The sequence below is a fragment of the Oncorhynchus mykiss genome, chromosome 3 (genome assembly GCF_057628025.1).
Source record: "Oncorhynchus mykiss isolate SJ-2025 chromosome 3, ASM5762802v1, whole genome shotgun sequence".
Lineage (NCBI taxonomy): Eukaryota > Metazoa > Chordata > Actinopteri > Salmoniformes > Salmonidae > Oncorhynchus > Oncorhynchus mykiss.
The window spans coordinates 17,044,199-17,058,918 of NC_143024.1; the positions used below are offsets into that span (position 1 = coordinate 17,044,199).

A 14,720-nucleotide genomic window follows, 5' to 3' on the forward strand; every position below is an offset into this window, starting at 1 on the left:
TGTCTTGGCTGTGTGCTTAGGGTTGTTGTCCTGTTGGAAGGTGAACCATCGGCCCAGTCTGAGGTCCTGAGCGCTCTGGAGCAGGTTTTCATCAAGGATCTCTCTGTACTTTGCTCCGTTCATCTTTGCCTTGATCCTGACCAGTCTCTCAGTCCTTTCTACTGAAAAACATCCCCACAGCATGATGCTGCCACCACCATGCTTCACCTTATGGATGGTGCCAGGTTTCCTCCAGACGTGACACTTGGCAATCAGGCCAAAGAGTTCCATCTTGGTTTCATCAGACCAGAGAATCTTGTTTCTCATGCCTTTTTGCAAACTCCAAGCGGGTTTTCATGTGATTTTTACTGAGGAGTGGCTTCCGTCTAGCCACTCTACCATAAATGCCTGGTTGTCCTTCTGGAAGTTTCTCCCATCACCACAGAGGAACTCTGGAGCTCTGTCAGAGTGACCATCGGTTTCTTGGTCACCTCCCTGAGCGGCCCTGACATGCACTGTCAACTGTGGGACCTTATATAGGCAGGCGGGTGTGTGCCTTTCCAAATCATGTCTAATCAATTGAATTTACCACAGGTGGACTACAACCTAAGTTGTAGAAACATCTCAAGGACGATCAATGGAAAGCTCAATTTCGAGTCTCATAACAAAGGGTCTGAATCCTTATGTAAATAAGGTATTTCTGTTTTAAAAAAGTATACATTTGCAAAAATTTCTCAGAACCTGTTTTCACTTTATCATTGTGGGGTATTGTGTGTAGATTGATGGGTAAAAATATGAATTTAATCCATTTTAGAATAAGGCTGTAAAGTAACAAAATGTGGAAAAAGTCAAGGGGTTTGAATACTTTCCGATTTTTTTTTTATTTTTATTTTTATTTTACCTTTATTTAACTAGGCAAGTCAGTTAAGAACAAATTCTTATTTTCAATGACGGCCTAGGAACAGTGGGTTAACTGCCTGTTCAGGGGCAGAACGACAGATTTGTACCTTGTCAGCTCGGGGGTTTGAACTTGCAACCTTCCGGTTACTAGTCCAACACTCTAACCACTAGGCTACCCTATATACAGATTGCTCTGTATATAATGTGATATTTTTCTATACAGCACGGAATACCTACCACTCATTATAGCCTATACTGCCTATTTAAATGGATGAGATTAATTGCCATAGAATATGAGTTTGGGGAGGGGGAAATAGGTAGGCCTATTTCAGAGAGACATACAGACATAGAGAGAGCGAGCGAGAGACAGAGAGCGAGAGAGCGAGAGACAGAGAGAGAGGGAGAGAGAGAGAGGGAGAGAGAGAGAAAGCAATCAGAATCAATGACTTCATTTTCTCCAGTTGATAAGAAGCGCGACCCATTCACAGTCGTGGTGAATGGAACTTGCTGATAGTCAGGCCCAGAGTGTAATTTAATGAGGGAAACATGTATAATATCTGACACTGTTGGCCTACCGTGTCTTCGAAAAGTATTCAGACCCCTTGACCTTTTCCGCATTTTGTTATGTTACAGCCTTATTCTAAAATGGATTAAATAAATAAAAATCCTCAGATATCTACACATACCCCATATTAATTCCCCATATTGACAAAGCGAAAACAGTTCCTTAAATACCTTATTTACATACTGTAAGTATTCAGACCCTTTGCTGTGAGACTCAAAATTGAGCTCAGGTGCATGCTGTTTCCATTGAACATCCTTGAGATGTTTCTACAACTTAGGTTGTAGTCCACCTGTGGTAAATTCAATTGATTGGACATGATTTTTTAAGGCACACACCCGTCTATATAAGGTCCCACAGTTGACAGTGCATGTCACAGTAAAGACAAAGCTATGAGGTCGAAGTAATTGTCCGTAGACAGGATTGTGTCGAGGCACAGATCTGGAGAAGGGTACCAAAACCTTTGCAAAAAGGCACCTAAAGACTCAAACCATGAGAAACATGATTCTCTGGTCTGATGAAACCAAGATGGAACACTTTGGCCTGATTGCCAAGTGTCACGTCTGGAGGAAACCTGGCACCATCCATAAGGTGAAGCATGGCGGTGGCAGCATCATGCTATGGGGATGTTTTTCAACGGCAGGGACTGGGAGACTAGTCAGGATCGAGGGAAAAATAAACGAAGCAAATTACAGAGACATCCTTGAGAGCGCCCAGGACCTCAGACCGGGTCGAAGGTTCACCTTCCAACAGGACAACAACCCTAAGCACACAGCCAAGACGGCGCGGGAGTGGCTTCGGAACAAGTCTCTGAATGTCCTTGAGTGGCCCTGTCAGAGTCCAGAGTTGAACCGGACCGAACATCTCTGGAAACCTGAAAATAGCTGTGAAGCAATGCTCCCCGTCCAACCTGACAGAGCTTGAGAGGATCTGCAGAGAAGAATGGGAGAAACATCCCAAATACAGGTGTGCCATGCTTGTAGTGTCATACCCAAGAAGACTTGAGGCTGTAATCGCTGCCAAAGGTGCTTCAACAAAGTACTGAATCAAGTGTTTGAATACTTATGTAAATGTGATATTTAAGTTTTTTATTTTTAACAAAATTTGCAAAAATGTCTAAAAACTTGTTTTTGCTTTGTCATTATGGGTTATTGTGTGAAGATTGATGAGGAAAAAAGCGATTTAATACATTTTAGAATAAGGATTAATTTAAGAAAAAGTCAACGGGTCCGAATACTTCCCGAATGCACTGTACATTGTGTCCAACAGGTGTTATTAAAATGTAATTCACATGCTATTCTTATTTACACCCAATGTCATCAAGGAAAACCTATGAAACACAACACAGCATTGAGAATGTTACAATTTTCTTAGACTGGATAGAATGGGCCTATAGCCAGTAAATGAACCAACTACAACTAGGCCCCTGCCATGCAGGACTGTAGTGGAAATAGGAGATTGAACAATCTCCATAAATGGGTCGTGTAGATGGCGCTATAGGACTTGAATTAGCCTATTCCTGAGAGAGGGGCAGGGCATTATTACATCGAGTTTGATGAATAGCAACAAAATAGGCCAATTTGTTCATCTGACCCAAGTAGGCTATTACAGCTAAAAAGTCGCCTATGCTTTCCTTAATAAGTCATCCTTATTAAATGTGTAAACCATTTCAAAGCCACCAGTGTATTACGAATGACGTTACTGCAGTGTTGTAATTTTCTTCCGGGTTGGGCTGGAGAGGGAGGATGCTTTCATATCGGGATCACAGTCATTGGGTGCGATGCTGCCTCTGGGTGCTCTGCAACCGACAGCCGCCCGACCGACTGCCGCAGGGGCTTTCTGAACCCGAGCCGAGTGCTGCCTACACACACAAGCTACCAGCTCTCATACTCGGCAAAATTGCTCTGCTATCACGTACTGACCTAACAGTATACGATGTTTTCAATGGACGCCGTTTCGCACGACATTTTTTAAGTCGTAGTTTTCGAACATGGAAATGACCTCTTCTTCTCGGATTATTTTTGGGGTACAACTGTGATCTCTTCATCACACATCGACTGGAGCAGAGTCAGACACTCCATTTGCTAGCGCATGCGAACATCTCGTCTTTGGCAGTTAGCTTGGTAACGTTAGTCGACGTGTCTAGCTTTCTGGATGTTTAGTGTCCATAATACTGGATTTAGTTTTCAGTTGCCCTTGGCATCGAGCTAGTTTTAGATTGGGTATTGTTTTAAACACCATTATCTAGCTAAAGCTGGCTAGCTGCGTGTTATAACAAGCAAGGGAGATTTTGTTCGTCAAAGCACATCTGACTGGTTCGAGATCAGCAGGGGGTTCGTTGGGATACGGAATGCGACTCGCTAAATAACCAAGCCTCGGCTACACAGGAGAAACCACATACATTTCTCCGTTTTCATTCAAAAGGTACGTATTTAAATGTTAGCAAATAATACCCGACATGTATTGCTGGAAAAGTGGTGTTGAATTGTGTTGTTTATGCTAAACCAGTCGGTAATTGAGCTAGCTAATCCATAACCAGCTAGCTGGCAAGCAAGCACTGCCGTTGTCGATGATTGACAGCGTCTGGCCAGGTAACGGTAACTAACGGTCACATGGTCGGCTGGAGGAAGGCTGGAGATGTTGTGTTGGACTGTGTAGACCACGACAGGAAATATATGCCTGTACATGAAAAGCTGCTGTGTAATTTCAATATTCATGCTGTCATCAATTATTCTACTGAACTATGTATTTTACTGTAGCAAGTAAAACATCTAGTCTTTGCTTAAACTGTCCCCAAAATGTTTATTTTCTGTGAGCATTTGGATGGAATGGTCTAACTACTCACAAATGCCCTTGTTATGATGATATATTGCTCTCAATAATGACTTATCACAAAATAGCATTGACCTGAAAGTAAGCCAAGGTTTAGGCCTAGTCACTAACACTTCATATAGCCTATTGTTAGTTGCTCCCCATGTCTGTATTAATGTCAGTAGGCCTACTTAAAATGGTTTGGGTAGCTATCACAGAAATGCAATAAGTAACAGCCCCTATTCCAACCAACTCTAGTATAATGCAATCATCAAAAGTACTAGTGTAACAAATGAACATCTTTACAATAGTAATTACAGCGTTACAACACATGTATAAGAGCAACTAAATATGACTGTATGACTTCTTACCACCAGCTGTGAACTCTGAGTCAGTTGGAGTCGGTCCAGAACGAGGCCTATAGCCATGCATGCCTCTCCCAGCTCCAGCTCGTGCTCTACAATAGGCCTGAAGTTGATTACATTTCACGTAACCTAATATAGAGGCGCGTTAATGTATGTGGATTCCGGGCCAGAGCAGGTCTATGTGTGTGTGTGTTTCTGTGTGTGAAAGAGAGTGTTTGTCTTTGTATGTGAGCAGAGCGAGCCAGTGAGCGTGCACTCACAGTGCTGTAATTATACATCTGATAGATAAGGAAATGGATTCACAATCAATCCTGTAACTCTCTGGCTGCAGATGAAGATGTAGGGGAATGAAATGAGTCTGTCATGTTTCTCCAGGGGCAGGAAGAGATGGGCATCCATTATTTATACTCTGTGCCTGTGGATGAGGCCCAGGCTCTGTGGCTCTGGCTTGCACAATAGGAGAACATGTGCAGAACAGAGCAGCGCTGGAGGGAAACTATCTGGCCTTATCTGTTAGCATGGGCCCCCCGCTACCCAGAGCACAATGTGGCCAGAGGGCATGGATGGCTGTGTACACTGAAACACAACACTGTGTTATTGCTTACAGCAGCAGAGAGCTGAGCTTGGAGTGACGACTGCAGCTGAACCGCAAAGAGGGAGAGAGAATACAGTTGTCCTTTAGCAACAGTTTAAATGTAATGACAGTTGCACAAGCTCTCTCTTTCTCTCTCTCTCTCTCTCTCTCTCTCTCTCTCTCTCTCTCTCTCTATCCCTCCCTCCCTCACACACACACACACACACACACACACACACACACACACACACACACACACACCCTTTCTCAAACCATGTGTGACTTCAGGCATTTGATGTTCAAAGCCCCTCTAAGTCCTCGGTCTGGCGATGTTGTGCCATGTTTTGAATCCCCCCTCAAGTGAGACTGAAAGTTATTGTGTCATGTTTACTACCCTTCTACAGTGGAAATGCTGTGGGTTAGCCAATAGCCAAGCCCTGTTTTAAGGCATTACTGTCCAGCATTCACAGGAAATGAATCATGTTCCTCAATTCAAGGCCGTGGCGTCTGCATGATGTGTTTCCTGTCCTGCTGCGTGTTCAGGTCCAGACCACAGCAGATGTGCTCCCCTATTTGGTGTGTGTGTGTTTCTGAGTCTGTCTGTGTGTTTCTCTAAGAGAGTGGATTTAGTGAGTGTGTGTAGTTTGGAGTTGCTCTGGTGGAACAATAGCTCTATTCTGCGCTGTCTCTCTGGAGGAAGGCAGCGTTGGTTCTCCCTGAGCTGTGCCAGTGAGGCAGGCTCAGACTCAAACTGGGTGACTGGGGTTGGGTAGGATTGGGTTTCCCCAGCCACCTGGAGCTCCCAGCACAAGAATGCCATTGTTCCCTCTGGTCCGTGGCCGGAACACAGAACCCTGCAGACTGGGGATGAGGAGTCACCCTGTATCACCTGATATCTAAACCCTGTATCATTATAACTGACCCACAGAGATCTATATCACTGCAGCCTGTAGATTTTAGTCATTTAGCATACGCTCTTATCCGGAGAGACTTAGAGGAGCAATTAGGGTTAATTGCCTTGCTCAAGGGCATCTCGGCAGATTTCACCTAGTCGGCTCAAGGATTCGAACCAGCGACTTTTCAGTTAATAGGCTAGGTTACCTACCAGAATCCCATATTAATAACTCAGACTGACCTTCATCACTGGCCCATGTAGCCTAGGCCTAGTTTATCTCCCTGTGTCGAAGGCTTAGACAGGGGAACAACACTAGGAGTGGGATTAAGTTGGATATTGACGCTGATCCAAGGTCGTGTTGTCTTTTCACATAATGGGTAAAGTTAGGATTTGGGGAAGGCAAGCTGATCCTAGATCTGTGCCTAAGATCAACTTCTGTCCAGAACGGGATGAATTGGATGGTTATCTATTTTATAGTTAGAAGGAAGGAAGGAAGGAAGGAAGGAAGGAAGGAAGGAAGGAAGAAGGATGTACTGTTGTATTTCCTGTTGATCCCCAGTATTGATCGATGCAACTGACACGACAATGAGATTATCTCAGATGATCGCACCACAACGCTACTGATGTTAGCTAATAAGATTATGTCATAATAACAACAACAGCATCACTCAGACACACATAGGGGGCTATACCTCTGATGGCTATAAGGAAAGCTGCTGCCAGAGAGAAAATTCTCTCTCACCTTCTTTCTCTATCCTTAACTCTTCTATCTCTCTCTCTCTCTCTATCTCTCTCTCTCTCTCTCTCTCTCTCCATTGTTTTTTAAACATGTCGCGAGCTGCAATTCCTTTTCTAGCTTTCAAATAGGCATGTAGTTCTCCACTCCTCTGCAACTCTTCCCCAGGTCCTTAGTGCACTACTTTCTCTTGTACACTATGTTTTCTGTCAACCTGGTCAAATAATGGTTCATAAACAACCAAAATATGTTTTATATTTTCCAAAATTGTTTTCTCAGTTATATTTTTCCTGGTTTTAGATTGTTGAGGCTTTTGACTCTCAAAATTACCATTGTTCATAGAGAAACAATGAAATTTGATCTTCTGTTAAATCACATCGAAAAACCTTTTTTTAGGTCTGGAAGAAAACGAACACATTTTTATTTTAGAGTGTAATTCCCCTTTAATTGGCATCTATCAAGTGAGGAATGTGCTGAGGAATGTGCTGTCTAATGTGCCAGTCTAGCCATGGTTCTGTAAGCTACTGCTGCTGCTCTTTTCATGGTTTGAAGTTTGAAAAGAACAAATAAAAATAGAAATGATATACTTACTCATGATATACTTCTGCCAGGTAAGCCTACTTTGCAGGTAACATTATATCTAGAACGTTTTGGGGAAAGTATTTCAGTCAACCCACAAGATGGTTTTCACATCCACTGGCTACACACAGCGTGATAGACAAACGCCTGCACCACACAGACAGACAGGGGAAATATTGCTGGAAATAAATAGGCAGATATTGTGTTAGGTTTGGCTTTTTAAGCCAATAGTGTCTAACCAGGGGTGGGATGATGTCAATGTTGTGTTGATTAGATAGTAGCTGACTGCTTGCTGTGTCTAATACTTGTGAGATTTGTTAATGACTGTTTGCAGTGGAACATGTGAAAATTGCATGTACTTTCAGAATTGTTTGGCAAGCTACTCATAGGTAGGCTCGCAATTGACCTGTTGGAGACTCCTGGTTTACAGAGACTCATGGTGAAATCTGACTGATGCTGATCAGAACTGTCATTGATTGTAGTGTCACGCCCTGACCTTAGAGAGCCGTTTTATTTCTCTATTTGGTGAGGTCAGGATGTGATGTGGGGTGGGCAGTCTATTTTTTGTATTTCTTTGTGTTTGGCCCGAGTGTGGTTCCCAATCAGAGGCAGCTGTCTATCGTTGTCTCTGATTGGGAATCATACTTAGGTAGCCTTTTTTCCACCTATGTTGTGGGATCTTGTTTTTGTACAGCTCTTGTAGCCTACGGAATGGTACGTTCATTTTGGTTTCACTTTGTTATTTTGTTGCTGGTTCTCATTTAAATAAATATGATGACCACAAATTACGTTGCGCCTTGGTCTCCTTCAAACAACGCACGTTACAGAAGATCCCACCACAAAAAGACCAAGCAGCATTTTCTGGAGGAGTGGACATGGGAGGAGATACTGGAAGGCCTGGGTGCAGGCTGGAGATGATCACCGTCCAAGGGAGGAGATAGAAGCAGCTAGAGCGGAACGGCGAGGATACGAGGAATTAGAGGAACGGCAACTATACAAGGGGTCACGGCACGGAAGCCCGAGAGGCAGCTCCAAAACATTTTTTTGGGGGGGGGCACACAGGGAGATTGGCGGAGTCAGGGTTTAGACCTGAGCCAACTCCCCGTGTTTACCGTGGGGCGCGTGTGACTGGTCGGGCGCCGTGTTATGCGGTGATGCGCACCGTGTCTCCAGTGCGTCTGCACAGCCCAGTGCGTCCTGTGCTAGCGCCCCGCATTTGCCGGGCGAAAGTAACCATCCAGCCAGGACGGGTTGTGCCGGCTCTACGCTTGAGACCTCCAGTGCGCCTCCACGGCCCAGTGTATCCGGTGCCTGCTCCACGCACCAGGCTTCCAGTGCATCTCCCCAGTCCGATAAGACCTGTTCCGGTTCCACATACCAGGCCTCCAGTGTGTCTCCCCAGCCTGGTAAGCCCTGTGGCAGCTCCACGCACCAGGCTTCCAGTACGTCTCCTCAGTCCGGTGAGACCTGTCCCGGCTCCAGGAAGGAAGCCTCCAGTGATGATCCATGGCCCGGAGCCTCCAGCGTTGATCCGCTGTCCGGAGCCTCCGGCGACGGTCCCCAGTCCGGGACCTGCGACTAGGGTCCCCAGTCCGGGGCCTGCGGCGAGGGTCCCCGCACCAGAGGCTCTACCAAAGTGGGGGGAGCCAGATGTGGAGCGGGGTCTATGCCCCGAACCGGAGCCGCCGCCAAGGGTAGATACCCACCCGGACCCTCCTCTATAGGTTCAGGTTTGCGGCCGGGAGTCCGCACCTTTGAGGGGGGGGGTACTGTCACGCCCTGACCTTAGAGAGACGTTTTATTTCTCTATTTGGTGAGGTCAGGGTGTGATGTGGGGTGGGCAGTCTATGTAATGCATTTCTTTGTGTTTGGCCCGAGTGTGGTTCCCAATCAGAAGCAGCTGTCTATCGTTGTCTCTGATTGGGAATCATACTTAGGTAGCCTTTTTTCCACCTATGTTGTGGGATCTTGTTTTTGTACAGCTCTTGTAGCCTACGGAATGGTACGTTCATTTTGGTTTCACTTTGTTATTTTGTTGCTGGTTCTCATTTAAATAAATATGATGACCACAAATTACACTTTGGTCTCCTTCAAACAACGCACGTTACATGTAGACACACACACACACACACACACACACAGCCCTGTTTTACAAGATATTCATATTGAAAGAACAGTTTTGACACAAGGAGGGTTTTTCTTGACTTTGAGGCTAGTCAGGCAAACATCAGCAAATAGCTTAACGATTCTCTATTTGATCAGTCAGTTTATAGCTAATGTACTGTAAAAACACTCAAATCAAACTGGGTTTTGGATTTCAACATTGACTGACCTTCGGAACAGGAAGATGTCATAAATGAAACATACTCTGATTTTATTTTTATCTTCAAAAGGTTCTGAATTTTAGAAGGGCCTTATTTATGAAGATTGTGTCTAGCATCTTTCAGAGACGTCTGTAGCATCTAGGCTACCACAGGCTCTCCATAATCCTAGTGCAGTGTTGATCAGATACATTCACTCTACCAGTCTGCTTCATCATGTTCTTCTCTCTGATCTGATGGTCTGATATAAACTGATATACTGCACACTCCTTACCTGGGTTTTTTTTTCCCGGATGTTTGTCATAGTTAGATCAGATAGCAGAGGCACTGATTGTAAACTCAGAGTGACCATGGAGAGAGAAGGAGCGAGATACAGAGAGGGGAGTGAGGCAGAGGGGTGGCGTGAGAGAGAGAGCACCATGTTACTGTTTTTGCCTCTCAGGCTTTGTGTGTGTGTGTGTTGTGTGTGTCCTCTGGCTGCTCATAGGGTCATATCAGGGATAGAATTGCACGCAGAAGTGGGTCAGGTCAGCCTGTGCCACTGGGGAGCCTTGCCAGCTCCACACACACACACTGAGTACAAAACATTAGGAACTCTTTCCTTGCTCTTTCCATGACATAGACTGACCAGGTGAAACCTATGATCCCTTATTGATGTAATTTGTAAGTCCACTTCAATCGGTGTAGATGAAGATGTTGAGACAGGTTAAAGAATGATGTTTAAGACTGGAGACATACAGTAGAATGTGTATGTGGCCTTTCAGAGGGTGAGTGGGCAAGACAAAATATTTAAGTGCCTTTGAACTAGAACTGCAACGCTGCTGGGTTTTTCACACTCAACAGTTTCCTGTGTGTATGAAGAATGGTCCAGCATCCAAAGAACATCCAGCCAACTTGACACAACTGTGGGAAGCATTGGAGTCAACATGGGCCAGCATCCCTGTGGAACTCTTTCAACACCTTGTAGATCCCACCCCAACAAATTGAGGCTTTTCTGAGGGTGAAGGGGGGTGCAGCTCAATGTTTGGAAGGTGTTCCTTATTCTTTGTACACTCAGTGTAGGTATATATATATATATATATATATATATACACACAGTGGGGAGAACAAGTATTTGAAACACTGCCGATTTTGCAGGTTTTTCTACTTACAAAGCATGTAGAGGTCTGTAATTTTTATCATAGGTACACTTCAACTGTGAGAGACGGAATCTAAAACAAAAATCCAGAAAATCACATTGTATGATTTTTAAGTAAGGAATTTGCATTTTATTGCATGGCATAAGTATTTGATACATCAGAAAAGCATAACTTAATATTTGGTACCGAAACCTTTGTTTGCAATTACAGAGAATATACGTTTCATGTAGTTCTTGACCAGGTTTGCACACACTGCAGCAGCGATTTTGGCCCACTCCTCCATACAGACCCATATCCTTCAGGTTTTGGGGCTGTTGCTGGGCAATACGGACTTTCAGCTCCCTCCAAAGATTTTCTATTGGGTTCAGGTCTGGATATTGGCTAGGCCACTCCAGGACCTTGAGATGCTTCTTACGGAGCCACTCCTTAGTTGCCCTGGCTGTGTGTTTCGGGTCGTTGTCATGCTGGAAGACCCAGCTACGACCCATCTTCAATGCTCTTACTGAGGGAAGGAGGTTGTTGGCCAAGATCTCGCGATACATGGCCCCATCCATCCTCCCCTCAATACGGTGCAGTCGTCCTGTCCCCTTTGCAGAAAAGCATCCCCAAAGAATGATGTTTCCACCTCCATGCTTCAAGGTTGGGATGGTGTTCTTGGGGTTGTACTCATCCTTCTTCTTCCTCAACACGGCGAGTGGAGTTTAGACCAAAAAGCTCTATTTTTGTCTCATCAGACCACATGACCTTCTCCCATTCCTCCTCTGGATCATCCAGATGATCATTGGCAAACTTCAGATGGGCCTGGACATGCGCTGGCTTGAGCAGGGGGACCTTGCGTGCGCTGCAGGATTTTAATCCATGACGGCGTAGTGTGTTACTAATGGTTTTCTTTGAGACTGTGGTCCCAGCTCTCTTCAGGTCATTGACCAGGTCCTGCCGTGTAGTTCTGGGCTGATCCCTCACCTTCCTCATGATCATTGATGCCCCACGAGGTGAGATCTTGCATGGAGCCCCAGACCGAGGATGATTGACCGTCATCTTGAACTTCTTCCATTTTCTAATAATTGCACCAACAGTTGTTGCCTTCTCACCAAGCTGCTTGCCTATTGTCCTGTAGCCCATCCCAGCCTTGTGCAGGTCTACAATTGTATCCCTGATGTCCTTACACAGCTCTCTGGTCTTGGCCTTTGTGGAGAGGTTGGAGTCTGTTTGATTAAGTGTGTGGACAGGTGTCTTTTATACAGGTAACGAGTTCAAACAGGTGCAGTTAATACAGGTAATGAGTGGAGAACAGGAGGGCTTCTTAAAGAAAAACTAACAGGTCTGTGAGAGCCGGAATTCTTACTGGTTGGTAGGTTATCAAATACTTATGTCATGCAATAAAATGCAAATTAATTACTTAAAAATCATGCAATGTGATTTTCTGGATTTTTCTCACAGTTGTAGTGTACCTATGATAAAAATTACAGTCCTCTACATGCTTTGTAAGTAGGAAAACCTGCAAAATTGGCAGTGTATCAAATACTTGTTCTCCCCACTGTAATATATATATATATATAACCACACACACTCTCTCTCTCCTCTCACACACACACACACACACACACACACACACACACACACACACAGGCAGGAATCACCTATCGCACACTCAACACATACGTTCTGGCTGGGTAGTGTGTCTCTGCTGTGTGAGGTTGATAATTCGCCAAGGCTAACTAACACCATGTGGGAGGGTGTGATGCCACCAAGGAATCACTGTGAGATGACTGTGTGTCTCACCATTTAAGACAGGAGAACCATAAACGTCAGGTTTTACAAACCTTTTTTTACAGCCCTGATTGGTCATCTGTAGCTCAGTAGGTAGAGCATGGTGCTTGCAATGCCAGGATAGTGAATTCCATGTATGCACACATTACTTTAAATTGCTTCATATTGAAGCATTTGGTAAATGTAACTTTTTTTATTTTGTGTATGTCAGTGTCCGCCCGCCTGAGCCCCACCCAGGGGCACCAAGATGCTGTATTGAACCAAGAGCTCGCAATGCAATAGAACTATGCAATAGTTTTCTATAGTCAAGAGTTCACATGATGTTAGTCATGTTTTCCATTCTAGTAAAGCCTCTCAGTTACTTCCTCTCTTATATGCTGTAATAGAACGCAGGAACCACTCAGAGCTCTAAAGGAAGTGTAGAAGTCAGGAACCACTCAGAGCTCTCTAAGGAGAGTAGAAGTCAGGAACCACTCAGAGCTCTAAAGGGAGAGTAGAAGTCAGGAACCACTCAGAGCTCTAAAGGGAGTGTAGAAGTAAGGAACCACTCAGAGCTCTAAAGGAAGTATGGAAGTCAGGAACCACTCAGAGCTCTAAAGGAAGTGTAGAAGTCAGGAACCACTCAGAGCTCTCTAAGGAGTGTAGAAGTCAGGAACCACTCAGAGCTCTAAAGGGAGTGTAGAAGTCAGGAACCACTCAGAGCTCTAAAGGAAGTATGGAAGTCAGAAACCACTCAGAGCTCTAAAGGAAGTATGGAAGTCAGAAACCACTCAGAGCTCTAAATGGAGTGTAAAGCCTCGTGATGTTTATGGTGCTCCTCTCTTAAATGGTGGAATATAATGTTTATGATGGAGAGACTCAGGACATAATGGTAGACTAGTGGTTCATGTTTAGGGTGAGGTCAGACAGAAGATGACAGTGTGTACTATGTACCAGTCAGATGGACAGTGTTTCTAGTCTAATGTTTCTCTCTGGGTTTCCCAGAGCCTCAAGACAAGCTGTTCCCCCTTTTATCCAAAATGACTGATTCAGTTCTTCATCCAGTTTTTCTGCAGTTTGTTTTTCAGCTGTTTGTGTTGTTCTGCAGATTAGTATTCAGATGATGTTGTGCCAGATATCCTCCGGTCCTCTCTGCCTCCTAATAGACATAGAGGCAGAGCCTCCAGTGTCCTCAACAGTGAGGACACTGGGCCTAGTTTCGCCCCCCTCCCCTCCTGACAATGTGTGCTGGGGTCGTGTGTATGTGTACGTGTGTATGTGTGGTTGTGTACGTGTGTCAGGGTTTCTGTTAACTGGCTTTTGTCCAGGAAAAAAATAGAAAAGTTGATTAAATAAAGTTGCCGCAGGCAAGAATAATAATATAGTTTTTAAAAAACATTGCGAAATAATGCTTTTTAGCCGATTCATTGATGGGAAATAGTGTAATTATTCCATCCTCAAGGCAATCAAACAAGCGAACTGCTGGTACAGGGACATGGTGGAGTCGCAATTCAACCGCTCAGACACGAGACATATGTGGCAGGGTCTACAGGAAATCACAGGCTACAAAACAAAAACAGCCACGTCACGGATACCGACGTCATGCTTCCAGACAAACTAAACACCTTCTTTGCCCACTTTGAGGATAATACAGTGCCACCGTCTCGGCCCGCTAACAAAGTCTGCGCCCTCAAAAACAGATATTTATCTTGTTTCAGTCTTGGGGAGCGAGCTATATCTGTTCCTGTTGATCAGGCAACAGCTGGAGTTTTCACAAGAGGCTGTGTTTACATCGAAGATAGAAGCAGGCCATTGGCTGCCTTCATCACGAGGAGTGTTTATGGGAGTTCTGATTGATTCCAAGTTTAACAGTTGGGCAAATTTGTGTTGAAATATTTTTTATGAGAAAATGTGCAGGAATTGAAGGTGCCAACAAATGTTATAGTCATCATAAAATAGTTTTACAGTCGTATATAAAAAATCATCTCCTCCCTCGACGGGGCTTCGGCCCACCACCCTATGTGTGCCTCTCCTTCAGCATCTGTTTTAGTAGGAGATACGACCCCCACAGGAAAGGCCTGGTTTCCATGGTGTCCCCCCCTCAGAGGAA

General features: G+C 44.7%; 1 protein-coding gene across 7 annotated transcripts in view; it reads left to right on the top strand.

The window, feature by feature from the left end:
* Positions 1 to 3,188: 3,188 nt before the first annotated feature.
* LOC110508149 (polypeptide N-acetylgalactosaminyltransferase 1) overlaps positions 3,189 to 14,720 on the top strand; it is a 73,130-nt gene continuing 61,598 nt past the window's right edge. For all 7 annotated transcript variants that reach the window (XR_016492312.1, XR_016492309.1, XR_016492308.1 and 4 more), the window contains exon 1: positions 3,189 to 3,865. The gene's annotated coding sequence lies outside the window, so the exon portion shown is untranslated. The remainder of the gene's footprint in view (positions 3,866 to 14,720) is intronic.